The sequence below is a fragment of the Caloenas nicobarica genome, chromosome 3 (genome assembly GCF_036013445.1).
Source record: "Caloenas nicobarica isolate bCalNic1 chromosome 3, bCalNic1.hap1, whole genome shotgun sequence".
Classification (NCBI taxonomy): Eukaryota; Metazoa; Chordata; class Aves; order Columbiformes; family Columbidae; genus Caloenas; species Caloenas nicobarica.
In genome coordinates, this window is record NC_088247.1 from 46,853,392 (window position 1) to 46,880,506 (window position 27,115).

Sequence of the window (27,115 nt, forward strand, 5' to 3'; positions counted from 1 at the left end):
TTTCTCATAAGCCGAGCAGTTTCCTCTGATTTAAAAATAAATGGTGATGAATTCAAAGTACACGATGACCCAGACAGTTATCTAGGTTAAAACAACGTCTTCCCACTAAAGCATCAAAGAGAGTTATGTCCATTTTCATCACATGTACCTCTGATTGAGGATCCAGAGCTGTTTGCTGTATTGCACAAAATCAGTCATGGTGGTTTGCACTTTTGCTAAAACACAAAGTAGCTTTCTAGAAGCCCCAATCTCATATCTTGAGATGCCTTTACGATTTTGACTCTGTCACTGTCATGGGACATTGCTGCAAATGCAGAAAAGTGCTCCAGGAAAGTAAATCCCATACTCTGCACCAGTGAAGTGCCAAGCACAGGGAAGAGCTGGTTCAGAGGCAATTGTGTTTACCTGGGCTTCCTACCAACCACAAATCCTCCTTTTAGATGTTATGCTGGTGGGACCAGTGTTTATCCCCTTAGAGACATTCAAATTTTAGTGAGGTGAATCTCCCCCTTTCCCAGTAGCCCAAGCCCTTGCACTGTCAGACCTCAGTGCTTGATGTAGATAATGCAGAGCTGGGTGCCATGGGGAGCAAAGGAGTAGAGGGAAATCAACCTGTGGTAGACTGTCTTCTTTTATAATGCCCACAGGCTATGTGTAAAGACCTGGCTGATTTAATGAAATGCATCTTACTACGGCCTGAAAGAGGAAGGATGTGTAAATATTGCACTTACACTTTACTCACCATGTAAAACATTTGCTATGGGAAAAATAATAATAATATTAATAATTTGGAGAATAGCTTCAGCTAACTTCAGCTGTATAAAAGCTAAACACATAGTCCAGACCGGGCATCTTGGCTCTCAATATTTCTCACAGTGACACTCTCAGAATGAAATACCTCCTCACCTAAGAAGGCCTCAAATGTTGCAGGTACAAAGAAGTTTTGTGCTTCATCCTCTTAGATTCTTGTTATATGTAGGGTGGAAAGCAACCTTTCACTATCTTGTTTCTTCTAATGAGATGTAAGCTACAGAAATTACTAAATTATGTAGTTGTCATCTCTGTGTCTGAACAAGACTATTCTCCTCTGCCTCTAACCAAGACTGTTAAACACAAACCTCTGGGCTACGATCAGCCAAACTGGGTACATGGTACAATTTGTGCCTAACCTCTGTGGTCGGTCACCCAGCACTGTGGCAGATCTGTGCCACTTTAGCATCCTTTTTTCTCTCATGGGTTCCAAGCAAGGCAGTGCTGGTAGCACTGTTACTGACTGCGTTACTCTGGGGCAGGGAAGGGAAGGAAGGACAGCATCAAGTCCTGTTGACTCTTTTCCTGCAGAGCTGACAAAGGGAGCTGCAAAAAGGGCATGGGGTCATTTCGAGGCTGTGCAGCCCAGGGTGAGGCTTTGTGGGTTGACGTACAAAGGCATGGTTAGAAAACTGACACAAATCCTCCTTTGCACTGAGCCTGTAATAACTGATGCTGCTTGAGAGCATGGGCACATTGTAACTTCTAAAAAGAGCCGGTTTAAAGCCTAGGGTCTTCAAAGCATCACATTGTATCCTACTTTTTTTTATGGCGTTATTTAAAAAACAAACAAGCACAATGAACAGCAAAGATGGGACTAGGATATGCTTTCAGTGCACAGCATGGCCAAAAAAAGACTGCTTCAGAAACTGTAACTTTTCACTTTCCAGTTTGCTCTAACATTAAATTAACACCAGTTTTCTTAAATTTACTCTACTCAGTTTAAAAAAAAATGCTGCTTGCATGTCTCTTCCAGGCAAAGATCCAGCAGTAGGGCTGTGTTGGAAACAAGTACCATTGTTAGGCTGCGCGGTCCATCACAGTCAGGCTCTCAAGATGCTCATAAAGATCTGGGACTCACTTTCGTTATGATCAAGTGTGTGAATACATGCAAAGCACATTTGCAACACAGGGAGTAGTGAATGGTAGGCACGTAGTAATGTTTGGAGAAGATATACTACACTGTAGCAAGAAACAGAGTCACTTGTGATTACTTAATGAACAGGCTGATAGTCCTCTACTTGACATGTGATTCTTTCTGCCTCAGCAAAAGTGACTTTCAAGCTTTCTTTTTTAACTGTCATGGGATCTGGGTTTTGTGTGTGTGCAGACCTCTACTAATTAAATAATGGACACATCAGTAATAGAATAAAGAGAAAGGCAATTAGTTTCAATTAAAAGATCCTGCTCTTAATGTTGTTGGTAGGAATGGCACAGGTCAACATATGTCATCATCCACCAGCTATTTTTTCTTTCTTTTTCTTCCTTTTTATTTTTTTTCCCCAGGGAAGTGGATTTACCATGCCAGATTACATCATTTTCATATACATTCCACATATGACCCTTCCAAAATTATAAACACAGATGCAGAACCATAGCTTGTTTGGCTCCTGCCGCTGAGAGTGGCACCCATTCAACCACAAGCTGCAGAAGAGCTATGCTGCAGAACTGGGGTGATGTGTATGCCAAGGGGAATTGTTTCCACTGGGAAGCAGAACTGAATTGATTCTGAGATTCTTATTTCTTCATGTACCTTGTCTACTAAAGGCTGTAGAAGATCAGCATAGATGGCCTCCTGCTGGACAAGTACCATTGGCTCAAGCAGCCACTGGATTCATTACGTTTTGTGGCCATCACAGGCTTTTGTGTGTCTGTTTAAGGAAAACAGACAATTACAGCATTCCTAGAAGTATGTAAAATTGACTCTTTTTTCCCACTTCCTTATCCAATAGGCATATGAGATATTTTACAAATGCTTCAAAATCAAACAATGGCTACAGGCTTTTCACAGGATGCCAGAATGGTTAACATTGGAAGGGACTTCTGCAGGTCATCTGGTCCAAATCCTTGCTCAAGCAGGGCCACCTAGAGCAGGTTGCCCAGAACCATCTCCAGATGGCTTTTGAATGTTTCCAAGGATGGAGGCTCCACAGCCTCTCTCGGGAACCTGTGCCAGTGCTTGGTGACCCTCACAGTGAAAACGTAGGAACCTCCTGTATTTCACTTTTTGCACATTGCTTCCGATCCTGTCACTGGGTACTACTGAAAAGAGCCTGGTCCCATCTTCTATACACCTTCCCTTCAGGTATTTGTATACAGTGATAAGATCCCCCTGAGCCTTCTCCAGGCTAAACAGTTCCAGCTGTCTCTCAGCCTTTCATCATACGACAGATGCTGCAGTCCTTGCTTTCGCAGAGAGGTGTCTTTAAAAACAGTAAAGGTGTGATGCTTGAGCCTTTCCAATTTCTTGTCTATCTATGACATGTAAAACTCCAGAAGTCCCCTTTCTACATCTTCTAGCTACTCGGTTGTGTTTAGTTCTTGTGTAACATGTCACAGAGCACAAGATATGCATACACCTTTCTCATAGAGACTTTATTTCTATTATGTTGCATCTTCTTATCAAGTATTAGATATCTGAAGGAAAGTGCTTCATTGCTTTGCTTACAGGGTTTAAAAAATCCTGCAGTGATGAAGAAGAAAAGGTGACTGATTGCTGTAGTCAGTTGATTTATGGTTACTGCAACAGACCATTGTGTTTTGCTGATGGACCGGTGGATTTTTGATTCCACATTCTGAGTAAAATATTTTTGCAAGCTAACAGGAGCAAATAGGCTGATTTTTTAAACTATTTAGGAACCTATCTAATGTTAAGGGCGGTCAGGTGTGTAAGTGTACTTAAATATTTGGGCCAGAAGAACAGCAAAGCCAGCTAAACCAGCTAGTAGGGCTATCACTGAGAATAGGTGGTGTCTCGGAGCGGTCTAGAATTAGCATAGCCTAAACCAGATTGAAAGCAGGGCCTGTCCTTTTAATAAGTGTTTGCCTAGTGATTCACGTCATTGAGGCCCCCACCTCTAACTGGAGCTTTTCAGGCTGAAGCTGCTGGGGTGTTATTACTAATAATAGTATCAGGAGCCGTACCACATGGGGCTAGATATGTACCCAGCAGTCGCTGTAGCGTGAAAGGGTGTAGCCAGCTCCAAAGGGGCTCTGGACAAGTTCCACCCCGATGATAGAGCTTGGGCAGCTCTCCACGGCTCTTTCAGATTGCATCTAAACACTCCTCCCTGGAACAAAGTCCTCAGGCACTTCTCTGCTTCAAAGCCCGCCTGGGATAATAAGAATGAACAAACACTTTGTCGTATATGTTGGAAGAAAGAAGGAAGATGCATTTCTCGCGTATGAGGCTCCTTGTAAATACAAAATCTTTCCTGAATCTTTCAGCTATGTCCAGTCTTCCTGCAGTTATTTCTTGGCGATTCTTCGCAGCATCTATCCTGGCTGTGGAAGATGCATGGTTATACTGGTGTTAATTCACTTTGGACCCATAGTGCAATTCCACCTGCGAAATTACTAGATCTGCCTATGCCAAGTCTTCCTAGCCTTGTTCCGTCACTGTACGGAGCAGGGTAGGGACTCAAAACCAAAAAGAAAACTGAATGGTGCACGGTGCACCTGGTAATCCGGGAACAGCCACAGCTCTAACAGCTCACAGATTGCTCTGTAATGCACTACAGAGGTTTCTTCCTCCCAGTTTCCGAGGAGACTCTTCAGATACACCTTCCTCTTTCTTCTCCCCTGAGCCTGACCAAGTGCAGCGACTGCAGTTAGAGATGTGATGGTAGCTGGTAAGTGAAACAAAGGGAGTTTTCCTTATTGGCTTACATGCACTCTTGGTTAGGTCCCCAGGAAAGGAGGAGAAACCAAGTGCACCCCATTGCTTTTGCACCTTCCTGAAGCCATTCTGGCAGTCCTGAGAGGAAAAGAAAACAGGTTTCCTTTGTTTTCTCACTAATGCTCACTTCTGTCATGTCAGATAGCAGCTTAAGAAAAATGTTTGCTAACAAAATTGGCAGCTTGTAAGAGAGAAGTGAGAAGTCTGCATTTGGGATACTGCCACCACAAGCCAAACCATTGCCCTTTCTGGGTGCAACTGGGCTGCAGTGGGCAACAGAGAATGAGGAGAAAGGGAATAAGTAAGCAAAGAGTCTTTATGGAGTAGAAAAAACAGCAGACAGTGAAAGGGTGTGTTCCTGAAATCCTTCAAAGGGTGTTAACTCTTTCATAACAAGACTAATGACTCCCCCGTAAGCCGATAGTTTCCTCTGTGTCTCATTAAGTTTAATTCAGTGGGCCAGATCCTTCCCAGGAGTTCTTTCATTGGAATCACTGAAGTGACACCACTAATAACCACAGCAAAACAATGAACCAAACACTCTGTATACAAAGATAAATTGTTGTGTTGAAACTTTTTGTGAAACTTGGTTATGGCCCTGCCAAGCTCCCCTGCAATATTTCCTTGCATGTATGAATGGAAAGAAAAAATGTGAAAGGGAATTTAGGGAACCCCACTTCAGCCTAATGTCAGGTTTGCAATATGGTTCAGCAAAGTCAGCCTCATCAAAGAGCTAGGAAAGGCTCTTATTTGAGAATGGTTCAGACACAGCTCAGGAAAGAACTGGAATATGGGACTGCACAGCTGGAAACATACATGGTTGTGTGATGCTCCCTGAACATTTTCTTTCCAGCGAATGAACTGCAAAAGCTGCACTATGCAGCTGTGCGCCTTCAGCAGGCCGGAGGGCACATCCCTGCTTCTGCTCCAGCCATGGTCTGATAGCCAGACAGACACACTCCTGTGCAGTCTCCATCCCTCCTCAAGGCTAAAGAGGGCACAGGCATTATGCCTCCCTCTTGCCATGCTGATGCCGTAACCACTAAGATACTTGAAAGCTGGGTGCCAGAGCTGCAATCGTTTTCTCCTTAAGGCTATGCTTTGAAGACTGTGCCTCACCAGGCCATTTCACAGGTGTCCAGCGAGAATGCAGGTGGACAGGGTGCATCCCTGGCAGCCCTGACTCCTGCACCCCTATTCTGCAGCGAGGGCACCTCCAGTACCTCCCTGCCACCACCTCTGCCTGTTGGCCAGCTCTTGGTGGCTTCCTGCTCATCACGCACGTTCTTTGCATCATCCTACCGAGGTGCCTATGTTGCACAGCAGTGCGTTGGGGTGCGGTCCCTCCATCTATTTTTTTTGGCAGCAAGACAGGCTTGCAAGAGTCCTGCTCTCCCCCACACTTTCTTTCCACCCTCCCAGTTGCCGCTTTCCACCCCTTCAGTTGTGCTGACACGACTGCTTGCGAAGCCACCCCTCTCAGCCAGGTTGCTGAAATGCCCTGCGGTGAACCGGGGCACAGGGAGAGAAAGGAGCTGGACAAAATGCGTTGAGTGGAGAATGAAGAAATAGCAGAAACCAGCCTTGCTGCTGAGCAAAATGGCTATGGAGTTGTACCCCAGTGGTCTACACACACCAAAAAAGTGCTTTAGCCACTTGTTCCTCTGTATTTCCAATCTGCAGGTCAGATGGCTGGAGCAGAAGGGTTGCAGCACCCACCTTTCAGTGTCTTCACTTTTATTCTGAGCTTTACTTTTCTTTCCTGCCTCCAAACTTGAGTTACTGCTCTTAAAGCTAGGAGAAGATCAAGTAGGACAGGACAGCAGGAACGAGACATTGTCTAGCGGGGAGTTACAGCCGAGCCAAAGACAAAATTTAAATCCCTGGAGACATCCTATGGCCCATGAGTTTTAACAGGACTTTACATCGAGCTCCAGGTCATCTCCATCTGACTTTCCTAGGAAAGAAAGAGAGGCAAACAAGTGGGCAAGGAAGGAAGGAAGGACGGGTTTGTGATTTTGAGGCTGCCTTCTGAGTTCAGGACTGATTTTCAGATAGGAACACATCTCTTCTCTTGTTCTCTCAGCAGGTCATCCAAATGTTGCCAAACACCAGATGTTTGAAGTAGCAAATTATCTGGAGATTTAAATTCGTTTGATGCTGATCTGTTTCTGATAGGGCTTTTATTGTTTTTCTTTTTCTTTACTTTTAAAACTTTTCTTCCCCTAAGCAAAATCTCAAGGTCAGCTGAAAAACTGTCCTGTAAAAGTGGGAGTGAATGTCTGTAAGGGGGAGGAAAAGAGCAAGAAAAAACCTTCTCTGCACTTGTATCCTTGATTTCCAGAGGTTCTTGCACTCTGAGGACTGAGCATTGGTTCAAGTTTTTCTGTCTGCGTGCTGACTCGTGTCCTCTCCTGCAAGGAAGCAGCGGTGAGGGAAAGACTGGTCTCTGAGCATGGGCTTCTTTCTCGTGGCTTCCACAACCTTGGGCCCATTGAATTTTCCTATTCTTCACAAGCTTCCCGATATGTTAGTGTTCCTTGGGTTGATTCTGCAGGACACTTGTGTTTCCCAGTCCCACTTAGCCCCGAAGACCTATATAAATGCAGCATTATTTTTTCAATTGAAAATGCTAAAATAAGCTCAGCAAATTAAATTGAAAGATATGCTAAAAGGGCTAGATAAAACATGTATGACATGTCGTGAAACATTGAAATGTTGTGACGTGTAGTGGTGGAATGAGTAGGATTTTATTTCCGCTGTCTTTTAGCTACTTCTCGGTTTCTGCAGAGTCCATCTGTGCCCAGAGGTATTGTTGATGCAGCTTGTTACAGAGGAAATACTCACTGACCACAATCTTGGATAAACATATTCCACCCTCACCAACTTTCTTGATCTAAAACTGGCATTTATTCTTCAAGTCTGGAAGAAACAAAAGACTTTGACAAATATCCGAACTGAATTTATTATTTATTTGATAATATCTCCCAGGTTCAGGATGGGGGATGTGGAAAGAAAACTAGTTTTATTATTGAAAAATTAATTTACTCTGTAAGCAAAGTAATCATGCCAGAATAAAATTTTTTTGCTTCAGAACTGAGTGACCACAGAGGGATCTGATCTGGAGATGCCACAAAACAGCTTGGCCCACAATAACCGTTTCAGTCAGCTTCTCTGTGGAGGCATTTCTTACCAGCCTTGTCTGCCTTAGGAAAACGAAGTATGCTTAGCAAATGCATTACATTACATATATTGATTACTGTATTTTTAAGTGTCACGTGAACAAAGAAAATTTAAATGTTTTTAAATGAACGCATCCAGAAATAGTTTGACATGTTCAAAAAGGTTTCAGTTGGTTCCTGTGAATTTGAAAGTCTTCCCAGGTTTGGCCACTGCCTGCGTATAAGTTTTTCACTGGCAATTTCTAGTCAATAGTCAGGGTTGTTTAAAATCTTGTTAGCCACTATGTTACCAAAAAAAACCCCTTTCTCTTAGTGCAGAGTACACTTCAAAATATTAGGTCGCATATTTCTGTCTTTGCTCAATCATTTTTAACTAACCATTGCGTTCAGAGGTGCTTACTATGGAAGATGAGATAGCAATCAGTTACATGCAACTTTAGGAAGTATGCAGTAATGCGAGCCTTCGTGAGACAAGACTTCATGGGCTAAAGGTGTTTTATTTGTTTTTTCAGTCCACAGCTACAATGAGAAAAAAATTATATGGGCGTTTTGTGATTTTTACCATCAATAATTCCAGCCTTTTAAACACTGCTTAGTAGTCATTTTAGACTGTGCAGAGTTAAAGGTGGGTGTACCAATCAGACCGATAGTATTTTACTCCCACTCTGCAGGGACAACAGTGACTATGCATGGTTGCAGGTAATGGAGAATCATGGTCTGTTTTTCCACGTAAGGGACTAGTTTCTACCACTCCCACTCAGGCTGAAGTCCTAGTTTTACAATACGGGAACTTCAGCAGAAACACTGGTGTAAGGAGTTCATGTTTGCCACCCCCACCTTCAACCGCATCTTTCCAGGTATCAACACACACGGCCCCAATGTTAGCAAGTTCAGCTGGGTTTAAAAATAACCCCCCATTTCTGAAGGTTGTTTTTCTCTCCCATGCTTCGCGGAGGAAGGAGCGTGTGCTCTGGCGGTGAGAGCGGGCATGCCAAGGCAGGCAGGAGCGTCTCGGTGCCTGGGCAACCTCCCACGGCAGCTGAAAGCTTTTTCAGTCCTACCTGAACCATGTGCGGCTCGGAGTCCTTGGAGTCTCCTCATGCACAATCCTGCCTTCTCCCACCATGGCAATGAAATGTTGTTGAAGAATGGGCTCTGTTTCCCTTTTGCACTCCTATCTGACTGGTGGATCTTCTGGCACTCTTGCTCCCTTTTCTTCTGATAACCTTGTCAGTGTGTCAGGAGTGTACCTTCTCTAAGGTCATGGCCTTTCCCAATAATTGTCGTGGGCCTAGGTAACACCAAGGATCAATACAGGGGCAGCTGCAGCAAGAAAGGGAGAATTTAATATGTTGAAAACTAAACTAAGTGATTGTGGTGGATGCACTCGACCCCTCTCCAGCCAAACCAGCAGCTGTTTGGTCCAGGCTCCAGAGGAGGTGAGGGCCTGAGCCGCAGCCAGGCCAAGAACTCCTTCCAGGAGACCCACAGGGAAGCAGAACAGCAACTGAACGCCGGTAACTTGTGGGTGCAGGGAGTCTAGTACATACTTTTCCTACTGTATGCAATTTGACTACGAGTCTACCACTTCATTCTATAAATACGACAGCCTGGATGAGCCTACTTTGAGCTCTCCCTGCTAAATAAGTGAGCTGTATGGCAATGGTTTTACCTCTCAAAGGTCAGCGGATGAGCCCAGTTCAAGTTCAATGTTGATCATTTGGCTTAAGTAGATGCACACCAAATGTAATACATTATTTAGAGATATAAGGTTATATGATTTTTAGTGTACTCTTTGATTCATGTTACTTGGTAGACTAGATTTGCTAAAATTTTAAGCTCTAAGGTCCTGCTCGTATTTACCAAAAGCAACTGCAGACTACATTAAACACCTGCAAGATAAAGTCTAGCTTGCATTTTGCTGGGAAAAATTGAACTGACTGAGAAAACAATGATCCAAGACTAACACAGAGACATTAGACATCTGCAAAGCGGGACCTATTTTGCACCTCACTGAGAAGAAAGGATTTATCCAGGCAAAATGGCACCTTCAAGGATATGGACCAAAACCAATGTCTACAACTGAACAAAACAAAGGCCCACGTGGAGTCAGGGAAAAAGGGTCCAATGGGGAGCAAAGGACCTGGTGGTGAAATTTTGCTGTTGGACTGGATCTTGGTGTGAATGGTCTGTAAAGATATAAAAGTTTGTAGTTTTCTATGCTTGGGCAGACCTCTGTGCAGATACCCAGCTTGAGCTCTTCTTCTCCGTTAAATGTTTTATTTTCTGAGAATTTTGTTTCCTGAAAGTCTGTTTTGCATGCAGATAAGGGCCTCGCCTGAAAGTTTGCCACTGGAGCTTTAAAAATAGGCTCCAGAGCGAGCGGTCATCAGGGAGAGAAGAATCCTGAACATTTGCACCGCAAAGGACACAGGCCTCACCTGAGAGTTTGCCTCTGGAGCTACAAGACACAGCCCCTGGAGCGAACGGTTATCAGGGAGGGAAGATGCCTGAAAGTTTGCTTCGTGAACGAATACAGGCACCTGGAAAGAAGGTAAGCAGAATTTGGCTTGGCATATTTCCCTCATGCAGTAAATAAGAGTGAACCTGCCACTGAACTCTTTTAAGTTGCACTTCTCTCCAAGAAATCTAAACATCGTTCTGCATCAAGCAGAACCCTAAAATCACTCCCCTGCGACAGTGATCCAACAGTTTCTCAAGTCCTTTTTCAGAATCTATGGGTCCAATATGAGAATTTGCAAGTAAACAGTTAATCCTCCAAGTGCTTCCTCAAGTGAGGCCACTTGCTGATCCCAGCAATCAAGAACTTTGTGCACAAGGAGACTTAGACATCGACAGGGCAACGGCTTTTGGACGTAAAGAGTTGTTAGGATAGTGCTGTTATTTTCTATAAATAATTCTTTTATTCTTCCCAAAAAGTGCAAAACAATGATCCAAATTTTCACTCAGACACAGTCAAAATATCTCCCCATAAGCCAGGACTTCCAGTATACAAAGCACTTCTCAGACATCCATTAATCCTCAAAACAGCCTGTGAGGTAGGAAATTGTAAGTGTTATTATCCCCACTTCACAGGTGGGGACTCTGAGGCAGAAAGATTATGTGATTTGCCACAGGCTACACAGCAAATCCATGCCAGACCCAGGATTAAACTTCAGCAGCACCTGACATCTGGGCAAATACTCAAGCCTGGTCTCTGCTGCCTCTAGAAAACATGTTTACTTGTGCACATGCCAATCTTAAGCAGGTTTCCTGATGAGCATTCATCATCAACCGCTGCATGTCCCTGTGTAGTACAAGGGTGTACACACGTACCAAGAATGTACAAATCTAAGCAACGCACAGGCTAAAACATGTCAATTGAAGAAATCTCCCCAGAAGTCTAAAGGAAGATCTGCACAGCAAACTTTTGAAAGTCATACATTTCTAGTCAACTTCAAACAAAGCAGTAAAGTCTGGAGCATAAAGTGTTTTGTGTTATGCCAACAGACATAAAGGATATTATTTAAATGAGTATTTTCCTGTCCATTTGCTTTCTGAAGAGAATGCACAGACTGGCCTATGTTCAAGAGCAGATAGAACTTCTGATTTCCTTGTGCTGGGAAACACAGGTTGGATCCCTGAATTTAAAAGAAACACCATGAATTTTCGTGTAAGAATTGAATCTTCCTGATAAGGTTATTTTGTTTTGAAAGAGGTAGATAAAATATACCATTCATTGCTCTAGTAGCACACAGGATACTTTTTTCTCCTTTCATACTACTGAGTTCTCTTTATCAGTTCGTTATGCAAAACTCTGATCACAGAAGTTTAATGTTTTGTTTTTCCACAGTGGAAATTACTTCTTTGCTGTAGTTGTCCTCTCAGCTCTTGCCAAAACATGTCATTGTTGATTTTCCATCTCAAAGACTGTTATGAAAAGATTAATTTCTAACCTCGAGAGAAAGAGAACTTTTTTTTTTCCAGTTTTCTTTGCAGTTTGTATGTGAGTTATTTCTGAAGAACACTGAAAAAGCAGAAAGAAAAAGTGGCAATGAATGGGAAGGTTTTGGATCAGATTTCTTCTCTGGCACTGGCAGACCCTCCCTTTTTTTTCTTCTCATCAGACTCTGCACCAAGAGTCTATGAAGTAGGTTTGCATAATATTATAACACCTCATTAGATGCTTTCTCCTCTTTGATTTCTAACCTGAATCAGTAGAGAGTAGCTAATCATTCATCCTTGTCTTCAGTAACACTATCCACTTTCCCTGGTTCCTCCAAATTGTTCTTTCTGATCACAGCTCTGTCTTCTTCACTATTGCCCACTCACTCTTGACTCATCTGCTTCCTTTCCTTGCAGCCTTAGAGGTACTCAGAAGGTATTAGAAGCAGAGTGAGAGATGAAGAGGGAGAAAGGAAGGCTCAGAAAATAAAATGTAACAGGTTCTTTCATGGGCAAAAAAAAAAAAAAATCATAATTTTCTGCATTTTAGAAGCTTTAAAGGTATGTCCAAATATTCCTACACAATTCATTTAATTAAATAATATTGTACTGGTGAGTGTATTCTGTCCAAAATTTTTAAAAATGCAGTATGATAGTCAAATCTTAATGGCATTCAGATATTTCCTGCAAAGCGTGTTGAAACACTGATAGGAAAAACTTCTGGAACCCTGTACTGCTAAAGGAAGCATAGCTAAAAGCCAGCAACAACTCATCTGTCTATGCTATTAACCAGTGTATCCTTTTCAGTCCATGCAGCGCATATACCACTTGCTCTCTTCTAAATGCTTTTTTTTTTGCATTTTGATGCCCAGTTCCATAGAACATACAGCAACACAACAATTCCAGTCACTTTGGTTTAGTCTTACATCTTCTTTTTGTCTTCTCTCTGTTTGCTTTATTTTTTTGGGGTTTTCTCCTTCTTTCATTCAGCCAGTATATGTTTTTCTTCTTTTTTTTAATCATTGTGTTTTATGTCCCATTGCTTTACAACCAGTGGTAAACTGATGCCGCTGGAGATGCTTGTGAAGACACATCACACTTCATTCATAACTGTAATGAAATTATTCTTCTCATGCAAAGGTATTCATTCAGTGGCTGCCTATCTCGTACTTGGGTTTGCTTTTAAATGCAATATTTAAAACTGGTCCTTAAGCGTATGTCACTGAGCTGTGCAGCTCAAGTCTAGCTCAGATATGAATTCCTTGTAAACAGATACATCATCCTTTTTGAAGCACAGGGAAGAGAAGGACACCGGTTAAATTCAGTCCATGTTGCTCCACTTGAGCATGGGGAGACAAATTGCTCAGTGTATGCCTGAGAGACAGGTAAGGACTAATAGGTTCCACAAAGTCCAGTTCCTTCAAGAGCTGTATCAGCCCTTGACACTTGGTATAATAACACTTAGTTAGACTGCAAGGACCAGAAACTAATATGCAACACTAGTTCCTGCCAAGACTCTTCTGTCTGATCTTAGTCATGCAGATCAGAGACAAATAGCAATGACAATATTAGAAATATTGCTTAAAGTTTATTTTCTTTGCTCTCTTCATTTAAAGATAAGAATGCCCATTATTTTAAAATCACTCCTGTGCACTGGATAAATGTTGCAGTTTGCGGATGTGCCAATTAAAGTTAATTATTACTTGACTGATCTGACTTGGCATTAAAATGTCTGGTAGAACTGGCTCTGATCTTGCAAAGGGGAGTTTTTCTTCTGTATTCCTGTGTGATTAGGAAGCTTGTTGTTTTGCGATCTGGATTTCCTGATCATCCATGCAAAAAGACAAGATGCTTGATGAATGCCAAAATCCTTCCGTATAATATAACGTAATTCCTTAGCATGAGCTGTACAAATCTAAACAGTACCACTGGTCTCTTTTTACAACCAAGAAATAGGAACTTCTGAGGCATCCAACCTTAAAAACGTACTGGAGAGAGCTGATGTGATGCACATTCTGTGAGTTTCTTTCTTGTCATTGGCTATAAAAGAAATTTACAGGGGCTAGTTCAGGTTTAGACAGCAGAACCTTAGATGCTGAAATTAAATTAGATAAATCCCATTCCTTTTCATCCAATGACTGGCCATGACTATGGGATTGGTGGTGGGTAGATTATCTGCATCAGAATATGTCTTTCCCTTTCCAACTTACTTGTGTGGTTTCAATTACAACTTTCAAAAGTTCCGTTTTCAGTCTTTCAATAAAAAAATAATTTTCATTTGTTTTGGCTTAGTCTGAAGCTACATTTTTTACTAGGCAACACAACAATAACAAGATAACAAAAGTGTTTGCTATTTGACTGAAACTTTTCATTCGACTCAGAATGGGTTGTTTTGTTTTCAGGTTGGCAATTTTTAGCTGTTCCTTGGATTTTCTTATCCTTTTAAAAAATAGCATTAAATGCAGACAAACTTCGGAACGAACTATTGTCTCAATACAAAAAATCAGAAAATTAATTTCAGAAAATGTTAAGAGGACATGATACAAAACTCAAACAAAACTATCCATAAAATCATGCCAAATCTGGCTTCAGATCTTCTGACATTCTATATAAATCACTTATAAGAAAAAACATTGTTCAGTTCTAGTTTTCTTATAAGTTATTTCAAATCAGCAGACCTAAACAAAGCAGTTCTTTCTTTAATGTGCCTCCAAGTGCATAAAAATAGATACTCAAAGGCTACATATATATGGAAGATAAAATTAATAAATTTAATAATCTAAGTGAGGAAAAAAAACCAACAACAACAAAACAAATACCAAGAATAGAGAATGGAAGTGAAAGGAACATTTACCTCATTTCTGAAATAATTTAAGCATGTGCTCTGCATCACTGTAGCACGGTAAACATTTTGCTGAATTGCAGCTCTGAACTTAGCGACTAAGAGATGTGGAAACATATATTAGAGCTACCATTTCTAGTGAGGGGGAAAGAAAAAAAAAAAAAAGAAAAATGCAGATGCCGAACGTCTACACGCTGTCCTTGGGGGTGCTGTTGGTACTGGAAGCCGTTGAGAAGAGCTGTTATTGCACTGGGGAACATATAAAAATACTCCCTCACTCCTTTCTTCTGTGTGCTGCATTGTGCTGTCCCCACCTCTACCATTCACAGATCCTGTTTTCTCTCTGCTCCTCACCTGTTGCTTCCTTCTTTTTATCTCTCAGTAGCCTGTGGGGGAGAGGCCCTCGAGTACCTTTTCCTCTTTGTCTCATTCTCAAATGAAAAGAAAGGACTCTGGGTTCCTTTCAAGTATTACTCATACCTTTCTAAAGGTGTTGAGATCCAGATCCATCTTCAGAATAAGCTCCATTAATTGCACAAAGCTCCTAAGGAAGACGTTGATTTTTTTACCTCTTACCAACTTGTGAAACTAAACATATAGAATAGATGAAAAAAGAAACTCAAGTCAGTAAGCAGATTTATAATAGCACCTCTTTAAACTGTCTGGATATTATTATAACATGTATTTATTTTTTTAAAATTCCTGCTCTGTTTCATTACCACTGACTACTCTGCTTTGTACATATAAAAAAGATAAATTAATATATTTCTTAGAATTGTTCATGCTTCCAGAGAGAGAAAAGTATACCCCTGGGGGAAGCTCTAAACCCCATACCTGAGGGGAAAACACACCACTTGGATCCCTTATGTTGACAAACATTGCCCTATAGTTTTCAGCTGGTGGAATAAGGGTACAAAAAACTGTTTCTTGGAATGAAATTTGGAGGGAGTGAATCACTCCCACTGAGGCTCAGACACATGGTGTGCAGGATCAGACTCTATGGAAGGATCCAGGTGTTCCCTCATCTTTCACTTACTCACTCAACAAATTTTACAACCGTTTGAGTTCATGTTATACTGTACATACACATGTCTTTGTAGCCAGAGCATATTAAAGAGGTAAAACAACAGCCATTGAGCACACTCTGCAATTCCGTGCCAAGAGATATTGTCACATGCTCTCCATATCATAACCAGAGCTGTGCCTCTTCCCTTGTGCTTGGCATGGCTTACTGACCATGAGATCATGGCAGATGGGAGTCTGGAGATGATAACACACTCATTAGGAACTGAAGCTGCTGCTGGTAGTGTCATTTTTTTTTTTTTTTTAAAGAACCCTCAAAGCCAGCTTTGGAAACTCCCTCATCTCATCTTGCTCTGATTACTAGCAGCATTATAAACATGGCATTCCTGAGAGAGTATGGAGGCTATGCTAGAAGCGAACCCATCCAATTGCAGCAACGCAAAGCAATAGAGTGTGGTGCAAGAATAACAATGTGCATTTGTCTGGAAACACATTTGGTTTAGTGGCAAAAATTCAGCAAAATCAAGAAGAGAGTGTGTCCGAATTACACAGCTGCACTGATACCTCCTGGAACGGCAGAAGATGGTTAAAACTCTGGAGTGATACAGCCTTGCTGAGGCAGTCCTGCCTGCCAGTTGTTGAAATCTGATAGCTCCAGTTAGGACATCAGAGAAATTAGTTTCAGTGATGTATTTTGAGGATACAATGTAAGAGGTATCTACATCTTTCTCTTTTTTTTTTTTTTTTTCCCCAAAAAGAAAGAGTAGCCCACTCAGAAAACCATTACTGAATTACTGTAAAAACACTGTAGGAGGGAATATTACATCATCAGGCAGCATTAATGCCGCCGTTTACAACAGCTCACTTTCTGACTTCTCTTCCACTTATTGTCAAGTACAAAGGGATGGTCAGGAACTGTGTGGAATGAGGACCAGCCACAGAGTACACTAACAAAAGAAGGAAATGGTGCAGATGCAGTCGCTCATCCACCCCTCCTGCGCCAGTATCTCTTCACCACCACTCAGATATAAGGACATACTGCTTTCTTGGTTGAAGCTGGTTTGCCCCATAGCTAGGCTGGAGCATACAGAAAGCCTCAGCAGACACTGAAGGATGGCAGCTCAGTGTCATCACTAAAAGGAGCTATTTTATCATGTGCTCTGTTTGTGTTTTGCACTGCTGTTTCCCCATGGCCTTGTGCCTTTTTGATTTCCCTCCTGAAAACTGTCTTCCTCTTTCCTCCTAAGCTCACCTACCTATTTATGTGCTGAGGGCTTGATTTCTCAGGGCACATGAATTCCCTGCCTCCCATCAGGCATTACCTAATCTATGTCAGCATTATTTCACCGCTCAGGATGCCAAGGTAAAACTGGAGTGCACTGTGTCCACCTTGCCCCAGGCAGGCTCACACAGGCACGAGGTGTAGGACATTGACAGAGGGGAGATGGAAAAGGTGGGGTGACAATCTGACCCAGAGCTTGGGGAGCTAGTAGAGACATGATGCTCCCACTACTATCTTTAGAGAAGATTACTTCAAATAATATTCCTTTAATCCAATCCTCTGTCAATGGTTTTGTATCTCTGAAAATACCAGAAAGACGTAATGCTTGCTTTTAATTAGAAATAAGTGTCCTTTCTTGGCAAATGACAGAAGCAGAGTTATCTAAAAGATGAGCAGCTGAAGAAGATGGTGGAAGAAGCAGAACTATTAATAATACTACACTAGAGAAATACACATAGGCTATAAAATACGTGGTATCAAACAGTTTTCTCAGGATCAAAGGTTTAAACCATTTCCTCACAGGCTCTTTTAATGGGTAATGATCAGGAATGAGTGCTTCCGTGCTGGCCAGGATGCATGATAAGGTATGGCTTCAAGGAAACTCTTTGTAATTTCATGGAAAGATAAAGTAAAAGGACCTTGCTTTCTTAAAATAACAGGAAAATAACCCTTATGACACACTGCCAGATCTATCCATCTAAAGAAAGAATGAGTTGGAATTCAGTCACACTACTGAAGAACTTGTGAAAGCCAGGTCTGAGTGAGCTCATCCTTAAATTATATTGTCTGAAACTATGAGGGCTGCAAGCACATATCTATATGTGCACCCACACAATTGCTTTTAAAATATTTCTTCTGTAACATACAGCTGTAGTGTATGCCTAGAGACATGGTGACTTCGGCGGTGACTCAGCTAGCTCGTGTTGATAGTTAAGAAACTTCTCTAAGGTACATTAGGAAAGTTCCCAAATCTGTTTTCTCACCCCCAAATAGAGCTAAGACACAAAAATGATTTTGTAAAGTAAGAGATTTCCAGTATACCAATGAAGTGGCTGCATTGCACAATTAAGAGACATGTCTAGGAGGAACAGACTTGAACAGCAAGGGACTGTAGGTTGAAGCTCTTTGTCTGGAATTCTTAAAAGACCTTTCTCCTCCGGGGGACAGCCTCTGGTGACTACAAAACAGATCAGGTGAGGCCACCAGTTGCTAGTCATCACACATTAGATATCCCTTCATGGTATTTGCTCTACAGAGGATATGGGTTAATTGCAGGCCATAGACACAGGGTATGCATCTTTTGAACAGGGCTATAAAGGTTTGTGCTTTTAGCTGTGGCGATCTTTGGTTTGGTTTCAAGTGCTGCTTGAGATGCCGTACCAGCACAACAGCTCTGCAGAAGGTAACTGTGAAGATATGTCACCAAGACTTCACCTTTCGGAGTAAGAACACGGGATTTCCAGCAATCACAAACACATCTGCAGGCTCAAGCCACACTCTTCAGTAACTCTGTTACCCAACCAGGTTTAGACAGAATCTGTACCCTGTGTGCTCTGCTTTTCTGCAGCCTCAGAGAAAGGAGGGTACTGCTGCTCATCAAAGGAGACTCAGCTCTGGAGGTTGGACATCTGCTGCTTTTCCTGAAGGTTTCAGACCTTTTTCCTATTAGTAATGTCCCATGTAATAGTAACTTGCCAAACAAATCACAGAAATTTCAGGCTTAATAAATACCACAGGAGCTACAAGTTCAAGAGTTTGATTCAGTTTTAGTTTTGCATGCTACAACATGAAATTAATCTACTAGTGCATCTTCCAGTGCTTTCCAAATAACTCTACTGTTTGTTGCACACTTCTCTGTTTACAGAAAAAAAAAAAAAGCTATTATTTCCCTAGGTGCTCCTCTTTCTATAGCCCTAAGTTATTGTCTTATAGTGGGTTTTGAAACTGTGAGAAACAATTTGCATTGACTTCACAGCTATAATTTATAAGGAACATAATGAGTCATTGTCACAGGCTGTTCGCCTTTGTTCTCTTCTACTTCCTTCTTTCTAAAGGGAATTTTCTTAGAAAAAAAAAAAATTCATTTTGATAGATAGCTTCAGGACTCTCAAAAAAAAAATTGGAGCATTTCTGGAAAGTAGTGTGAGTCAAAGACAAAGTTTGACCAAAGAACAAACACGAGATGATGTGTTGTATTTGGTACTAAAACTTAAAAGGGGATTTGCATAAAGGGTATTATCCGTTCTTTACAAACACAGCCACCCATATACTCCTACGCTTATACCTATTGCCTAACAATGGCTTGGCTATTGCAGCAGTGAAAGTAGCAGAAAATTCTAGTTCACAGAAATGTTTGCACTTTGCAACACTTAGGGTTTGGTCAGTCAACTGGATTTTAGGGCAGGTTTAATAAGCAACTTTATCTCCCTGAAATAAGACTCTCTTTCACTTGAAGATTTCTAATCTCATTTCCAAACATAAACATTACTGAGTGTGGAGGAACAGTACGTTCTGTCTGCTTTTGAATCTCTTTGAAAAACAATAAGGTAAGATAAAATGTGGACAGCTAAGGCCATCATGTTTGTAACCTAGTAATTACTTAGATTGCTTAAAGCCCATAAAGTGACATGTGAAACCACACCTAGCACAAATATCTTTTGCTCCTTCCTAATTTCACAGAGGGACAAATTATTTTATTTCCCTCTCCCTTGGGCTTTTGTAAATCCCTGCTTTTGCAGATGTCCCGTGACCGATGGGGCAGCCCCAGAGGCTCCCCAGCAGCTCTCACCTTTCTCCAGTCCGACCAAAGCTGCAGATGATGGATTAATTTCATGGCCTACAAAATGGGACTTCTTACAAGTAGCCTTCATGAACAAATCTTTCATAAACCCCTCCTAAATAAGGGATATCTGTTGGCTGTAGCTGCCAATCACCTTTTACTGACAACCCTAGATACGGATGCCAAATTCTCCTTATGTTTCTGTATTGAACACAGTATTTCTGTTTCAAGCGTTCAAAGAAAACCCGGGACTTCACTATATACAGACAGAAGTGAAACTCTTGAGTGAGGCTGAGACAGTGATGCTGAGCTGATTTTTCAATGGATTTCAATTTGGGTAGAAAAAAATTATTGCAACTCCGTTCAGAAAAGCACAAGTGCTGTGTGCTGGTTTCACTGAAAATGAGTTAATTTTCTTCTTGCAGTTAGAAACCTTTCTTTTTCATAGCTAGCATGGTCATTATTTGGACTTAGTTTGAGAACAAGAGGTAACACCACAGAACAGAGTTAATGTTTTTAATTGCTCTGGTCTGAGAGCCAAGGACATTCCGAGTGCTCTACCCACAGGTGTGAGGCATTGAGGAAGGGGGGCGTGGATGCAGCAGAGCTTGACTGACACCCAGGCTGATCAAGAACAGTATTCCATCTCATTAGCATCATGCTTCATATTTAAGGAGAGTCAAGAATCTTCCAGTTTCTCTCTTTCGCATTCTCTTCTCTTCACTCTTGGAGACCTGTTCAGTGGAATTCTGTTTGGGACTTTCTTTAGATTGGCATTTGCCATCCTGCTGTTTTCCAGAGGCCTTTTCTGCCTTTTTCTCTCTTCCCTCCCTGGGATCAGCTGTTGGGACCAGGTGCTGTTTCCTGGGATCAGCTGCTCATTGTGGATGGAGTTCATGAGGAATTGCATTGACCATCTTTTATTTTATATTCTATTTCTATTTTATATTTGTATTTACAATAGTATATTAGTATTTTGTTATTTTCTTAAACCATGTTTATCTTAATCCAAGTTTCTCCCTTCCCTTTCAATTCACTCCCCTATTTGGGTGGGTGGCAGGGCAGGGGGAGTGAGTGAGTGGTTATCATGGTTGTATTGCTACCTCGGGTTAAACCACGACAGTGCTGTTAGACCAAAGCAGGCCATTAGAATTACTACATGCACTTTAAAGATCTTCTCCAGATGATGTCTTACAGACTAATTCGTGTCATGCGTGAGAGATGCTGCATTCTTCTTTAATTCTAATATGAGTGGTCATACATAAACATGTATATTTATATAAATACACTCACACATCTATAATAATCATGGGTTTATGATTAGCTGATGCTGACTATCTGACTAAGATTACATTAGGGTGAATCACCACCACACCAAATTTGCTCAAGGTTAGACTTGTTTTCTGTTTTCTTTTGCCTTCATAATATGGCTTTTGTTCAAGACTATCCATTTAAAATAGAAAAAAATCCAAGAACTGTCTTTGAAAATGGTTGTGGTATATTTGCATAAGCAAATCTTTTGGAGGAAAAGAATACACACATTACATTTATCTGGTGGTATCTGTTTATCCCTTTTCTTTACTTTTTTTTTCCAGCCACATTTAGGATTCGGGTTTCTTATGTGAAACTAATGAGATTTTTTTTTCCACTGTGAAACTAATGAGGTCTTTTTTTCTGCTGTAGACATAACACAAATGGTCTGTGAGATGCTCACTATGTGACTCATGTGCCATAATGTGGAGCGATCTAGAATACACAGTCTGGAGTAAGTGGCAGAGAAGTTCTTCACAGTCAGGATTTCGCCATGTAAGTCAGGAGCAGCCCTGAAAATCAGAGGAGTTATGTACATGTAAAACAACATCAGATCTCATGTTCGGCAGCTCAAGGTTATGATGTAGAAACCATGGAGATTAAGTGGAGTGGATTTTGAATTAGGAAAAAAAGAACAAATGTAAATGCTCTCCTCCAACCAGACAAGCAGAGAAACATCCTGAGAAAAAAGTTGTCTAATGTGGCTGTCTCTGAAGTAATACCAGCATACCCCTGTTATATTAGCATGAGATCAGAATCAAGTCCAGAAAACTCAGAAAATAATGTCTAAGAAGTTTTCCATATAGCTGATGCCATTTACTGTTACATTTCCAATGGTTTCCTCAAAAGCGTACACATCATCAGTTGTACAGAGGCCTTGAATACCCTAAGGGAGTTTGCCCTGCACCCACGGCTGGAACCGATGAGGACACTCGGCAAGACACCAAAAGAGTTTCCTGCCTTCTAAAAACTCCCACCTCTCTCTTGTTTGGGAAGCTGTTTTTTTTTTTTTTTCCTCAGGCAAGCCATGGCCATCGGCTGTCAGTCTGTTTTTTCATATGCACAGATGACAAAAGTGATGATGAACGGAGCTGAAGCATGGGTGAAGGTGGTTTAGGAGACTCAGTGGTGACGAAGGAGGTGCAGCAAGTGACAAGGGGCAGGGGTTGCCTTGCCCTGTGGACTGGAGCCAGGCTACACAGCCTGCAGGCTCTTTCCAGCTGTGTCACTGGCCCATTGCTTCGTCCACAGCAAAGCCGCTCACCTCTCTGCTTTACTGTCTCCCGTCTCTTGTGCCCATCTCATCCATTTGTACTGTGAGCCACGTGAACCACACAGGGACCATATCAAATCCTCAAGCTCTGCCCTCTCTGATGCCTGCTGGTTGTCTGGTGAGAGGGCAGGTGGCTCCAGCAGCAGGCAGAGGTGGGGATTGGTAGCGAGCTTCTCTCTGCTTGGTGCATATCAGCCCAGGGTTCATTGGCAGGAGATGCTCTGCCCTGAGCCCAGGCAGATGTGTGGCTGGGCAAGGCCAGTGGCTGGAGGAGAGCCCTGCCTCTGCCCATGGGGAGGGAAGAGATGATTAGCTGTGTGCACTGCACATATCCACCACGTCAATCCTCTGCTTAGTGATTTCCAGACAGAAGAAAGAGGTAGACCTGAAGCAGAGACACGCTGCAGGCTAGCAGTCCTGGGGACTGGCTCTCACCCATCACAAGGTACCATTATAGCCTGGCATAACTCATCCCAATGTTGCTGGTACTCTGACACATAACCAACAAGTAACGTGTCTCACTGGGATTTCACCCCATAGGGGGGAGAAATATTAGCTTTTTTGTCTCTGACCACAGCATAATCTGGTGTCACGTGTGACATTACATAACATCACATCACTGTGTAAAATACAGTGACCTAGATAGTGATATTGCAGTACCATGACTTCAAAATACACTATACCAAATCATAAAACAGGGACACTACTCTGATACGGAGGTATCTGCAATATTAGTCTCGTACCCTACGTGTCTATGCCTCTGCCATGCATCCATCTCCTTCTCCTGCTGCAGAGACGGGCTGGTGCTACTGGCAGGACTACATGCCTTGGCCAGGGCAAAAAAGCAGTGTTCTCCCTTCCCAGGTGATGGTGCCATTCTCTTCCCTGGGCAGTGATGGCACCAGGCAAATTGCCCAATTTCAGGGGTCTGTAGGATCCAAGAACGTGGCTGTGCTGAACCAGTGGGCCCCATATCTCCAAGGAGAGTGGGAAAGAGTAAGAGTGCCAGGGCTGCTGGGCATTCTTCGTTCCTCTCTAAGATTAAATCCCTGTTGGCAAGTTCTGGACCAAGCAGCAATTTTCAAAAATCTGCAGTAGAGGAGAATAGCAAAAAGGGAAAGAAAAAGATCAGTGCTTCCACCACCACCCACCAATGACCTTCCTGTTCTCCTGTCCGAGGGTTCGCGATATCACAGAAGTCGGTGATATTGGGATTCCTCCTGGTATTAGCAACAGGAGACATTAAAATCTCACTGCCTCCCACTAAACCCTGCCTGAACCAAACAAAACCAGGTGAATGTAATGGGCAGAACACTTTGGTCTTTTGTACAGTAAGTACAGCTCATGGAATATCTTCTTCTGAACAGACCTGTTTCCTGTAGAGCTTTTCTTGGACCTGGGATAGAACTTCTTTCACGATCGGAGAGAAAATGAAACAAGCAAATATCCTGACATCTGTGAATTTTGCTGCAATCTGGAAAGCACAGCAAGTCTAATATGCCCCATGCAGAACAGGAAATTTGAAAATCATGGTCTCCCTCATCTGTGGGGAATGCCATAACTTCCAGTCTCATGGTTATTCTGTCCTCTCAGTCTCCTCCCTCTCTCAAGTTTCGGAATCTCAGTGGTGTAATCCCAAGAGCAGGAAATTCTATGAAAATGCAAGAACAATTTTTTTTTTCAGCTAACAGAATTGTATCCATCTTTATTAATAGTCTTTGATTTTCAGAAGTAGTACATGTTTGCGTGGCTGCAAGCTCAATTCTTAGTTTAGAAATAAAAACAACTGAATCTGATGCAGCTGTAATAGCAGCAGCACAAATATTCTGAGTTTACTTCGGTATCAGAGCAGAAGTTTCCCAGTCAAAAAAGAGTTAGGCGACTGGGTTTCTGAAAATTAATCCGTTTTTCTTCTCAGTTATCTCTAACTGTTTATTTTGACTGCTACTTGTCATGTATTTTCTCACTCCTCTAGGCAGGCTTTGTTGAAGGGGCCTGGTCCCATGCAGACAAGCTGCATTTCTGTGGTCCTGCAAGGTGATGAACATTCTTCCTTAGATCCAAGAGATATCACAAGCATCAACTTACCTTCAGGTCTCTGAGGCAATCTCTGCACAGGAGGACACGCTTTGGATCTTTGTAGGATAGGGTCAGCAGGTCAGCACGTTGTGAGGCACAGACCATTTTCATACCTTGGTTCTCAGCATTGATGGATTGGATGACGTTATGTTCTCCAGAGCACAAACCAGTTGCAATCCATACTGTCCACCCAAAGTAGCTGTATGCCAATGTGAAGAAAAAGGTTGTGATAAATTCATCCTGATAGCAAACACTTCTGCTTGGCTGAGTTTTCATTAGATGGATAACCAAGTGGAATGCATTTTTATGCCTGAGGATTTAACTTGCAAATGTACACGGTCTTCAACAAGCTCTCTTAAAAACAGAACAATTTTTTAACTGCAGAACTCTGTTTTAACTGAAGCTGTGCCTACAAAAAAAAAGATAATCATTGCTGACAGATTTCTTAAGACTGCCTTTGTTCCCAATTTTTTATTTAATTTGTTGAAGATGCTAAAAATGTATTTCTGCTTAAGCCTCCTGAGAAAAATCAAAATACACAGAGGTAAGGAGAGTGCTTCACTCCAACTGATACTGATTTTTAATTACATATGCTATATGTTGGAGTATAGCTGTAAAACCTTATGCAAATGAGTCATTTGGCACACTTGAATTGTCCTTGCTGAGCTAATTTTTATCAGTTGCATACAATCCAGCAGACCAATGAAATGTCTCCTGCTTGTTCATGTCCTTAAATCTTTGTAACTCTAGGGCTTTGTTTTCTTCCAGACAACATCAAAACTGTAAAAGATGCCAAAGAATAATAATATTAGTAGAAAGAGATGTTAAGTCAAGGGAGAAAAAAAATATGCATATATCCAGGTAAGACCAAAAAGAAATGGAAAAACAACTGCAGAGTTGACATAAATAGATTATTGGGCTGTATTTCAGCAACTCTGCCAGTCATGGAGCACGTCAGCCAGATCCTGAACTCTGATCTTACTCAGGAGACTGTTCCCTAGTAAAACTATAATAGTATTAGAGTTAGAAATCTCAAAAACCCTAAAAGTAACAGAATTCCAGGGCAGTAAAAAGAGATGGAGTTCCAGAGAGTAGGACTAGTAGCCCAGATGTAAAAAATGGTTTTGTCAGTTTCTAGTCTTAACTTTGTGAGCTTTTCACATACACATTTCCAAGACTTCCCTTACTTCACAGTCTGGCACAAATCAGATAAAACTAATATATGCCTCTCATTTCCCTTGTAACATTACTGTAGACTACAATGTAAGGATAATCCCCCACCCCAAATCTTATTGTAATTTCCATTCATGAGGAAATCATAAAAATGTAAGAGGTATTGCACCTATTAACTTTTTTAACATGGCAAAATAACAGCTCAGTAAATGCAATTCGTTCCCGCTGGGAAGAGGAGTGAAAAATAGCTTTTGCCAAAGTTCATTAGGACATGAGGTCAGCAGAGCTAATTAGAGCCCCAGAAGAAGTATTATGTGATTCTTAGTCATAACCTACCCGTTTTGAAACTCAAAATGCACAGTGAAAAGCAGCTTCAAAATTATTTAAAGCATTTAGAAAGTGAAATACAACATGTCCTACTTCAATGACCATTTGACAGTTGCAGAAAAATTAACATCCAACTCACTGCATGTTTGCGGATGCACCTCTGACTTCAACAAGGAGCACTTTATGGTCCATGGGAAATATTCATCATAGCTGTCTCACCAGGAGCTCTTCCATCAACCTCCAGCAAAGCCATGCAACAAGACAGCTTTCTGTAAGTCAGTAACAGCAGTTATCACCTCCACATGCTTAGGGAAACCTTACACTTCCACAAGAGATTATATAAAAATACCTTGTGACCAACCAAACCATAACCTCTTTGAAGAACGTGTTGAAAACTTTGCTCCATACCAGATTAGGTATAGGAACTTGACGAGTGACGGCACATGGTGTCTTATTATTGTTATTTGGGGAACAGGTTTCCTTCCAACCGCCTCAAAGAAGCTGCCAATTTCTCCCATACTGGTTCACCAGCTGCTGATTAATTTAAACGTAAAACCCTAGGCACTTATAAAGGTCAATGCATTGCATCATATTGGAGGTCTATAGGCTCAATTAAAGAGATTGTTTAACAAAAAGAATAAGAGACTGCCTGAAGCAAGAACTGAAGATGGCCCAAATCCTTCTTTTTGAAAAATGACACTGCAATGAGTTACCTATTTGAGTGGCTGCTGGCTCAGTCAATATTTAAAACTGAATGATGCTAAGATGTTTCAATAGCAGCAGCATTAAGAGTAATCATGTTTAATATAGTATCAACAAAATTAACTGGAAATGGACTCCCCATTGCTCTAGATGCCATACAAAGAAAAAATGGAAGGTAGTCACTGTACTCAACAGCTTGAATCTGTATAGCTAAAATGGGCACAGAGTGAGTGCAACAGAACCATGGAAAAAATAAAAATGGGTTTTGATAAAGATGAGGAAACACACCATGCGTACTGTCCTCATTTCCAAGGGTGTCTTCTATCTTGTTCCTGTGTCATATTCCATTTCCAGGAATCCTCAAGGCCAAACAGAATGACAGTGTTCATGGAAAAGCTGCAAGGCATTTGTTTCTTATGATACAAGACTTAGGAAGCAATATGACAAACTATTAGGTTGTTTACAACTGGGTAAGTGCACTTGCTGAAT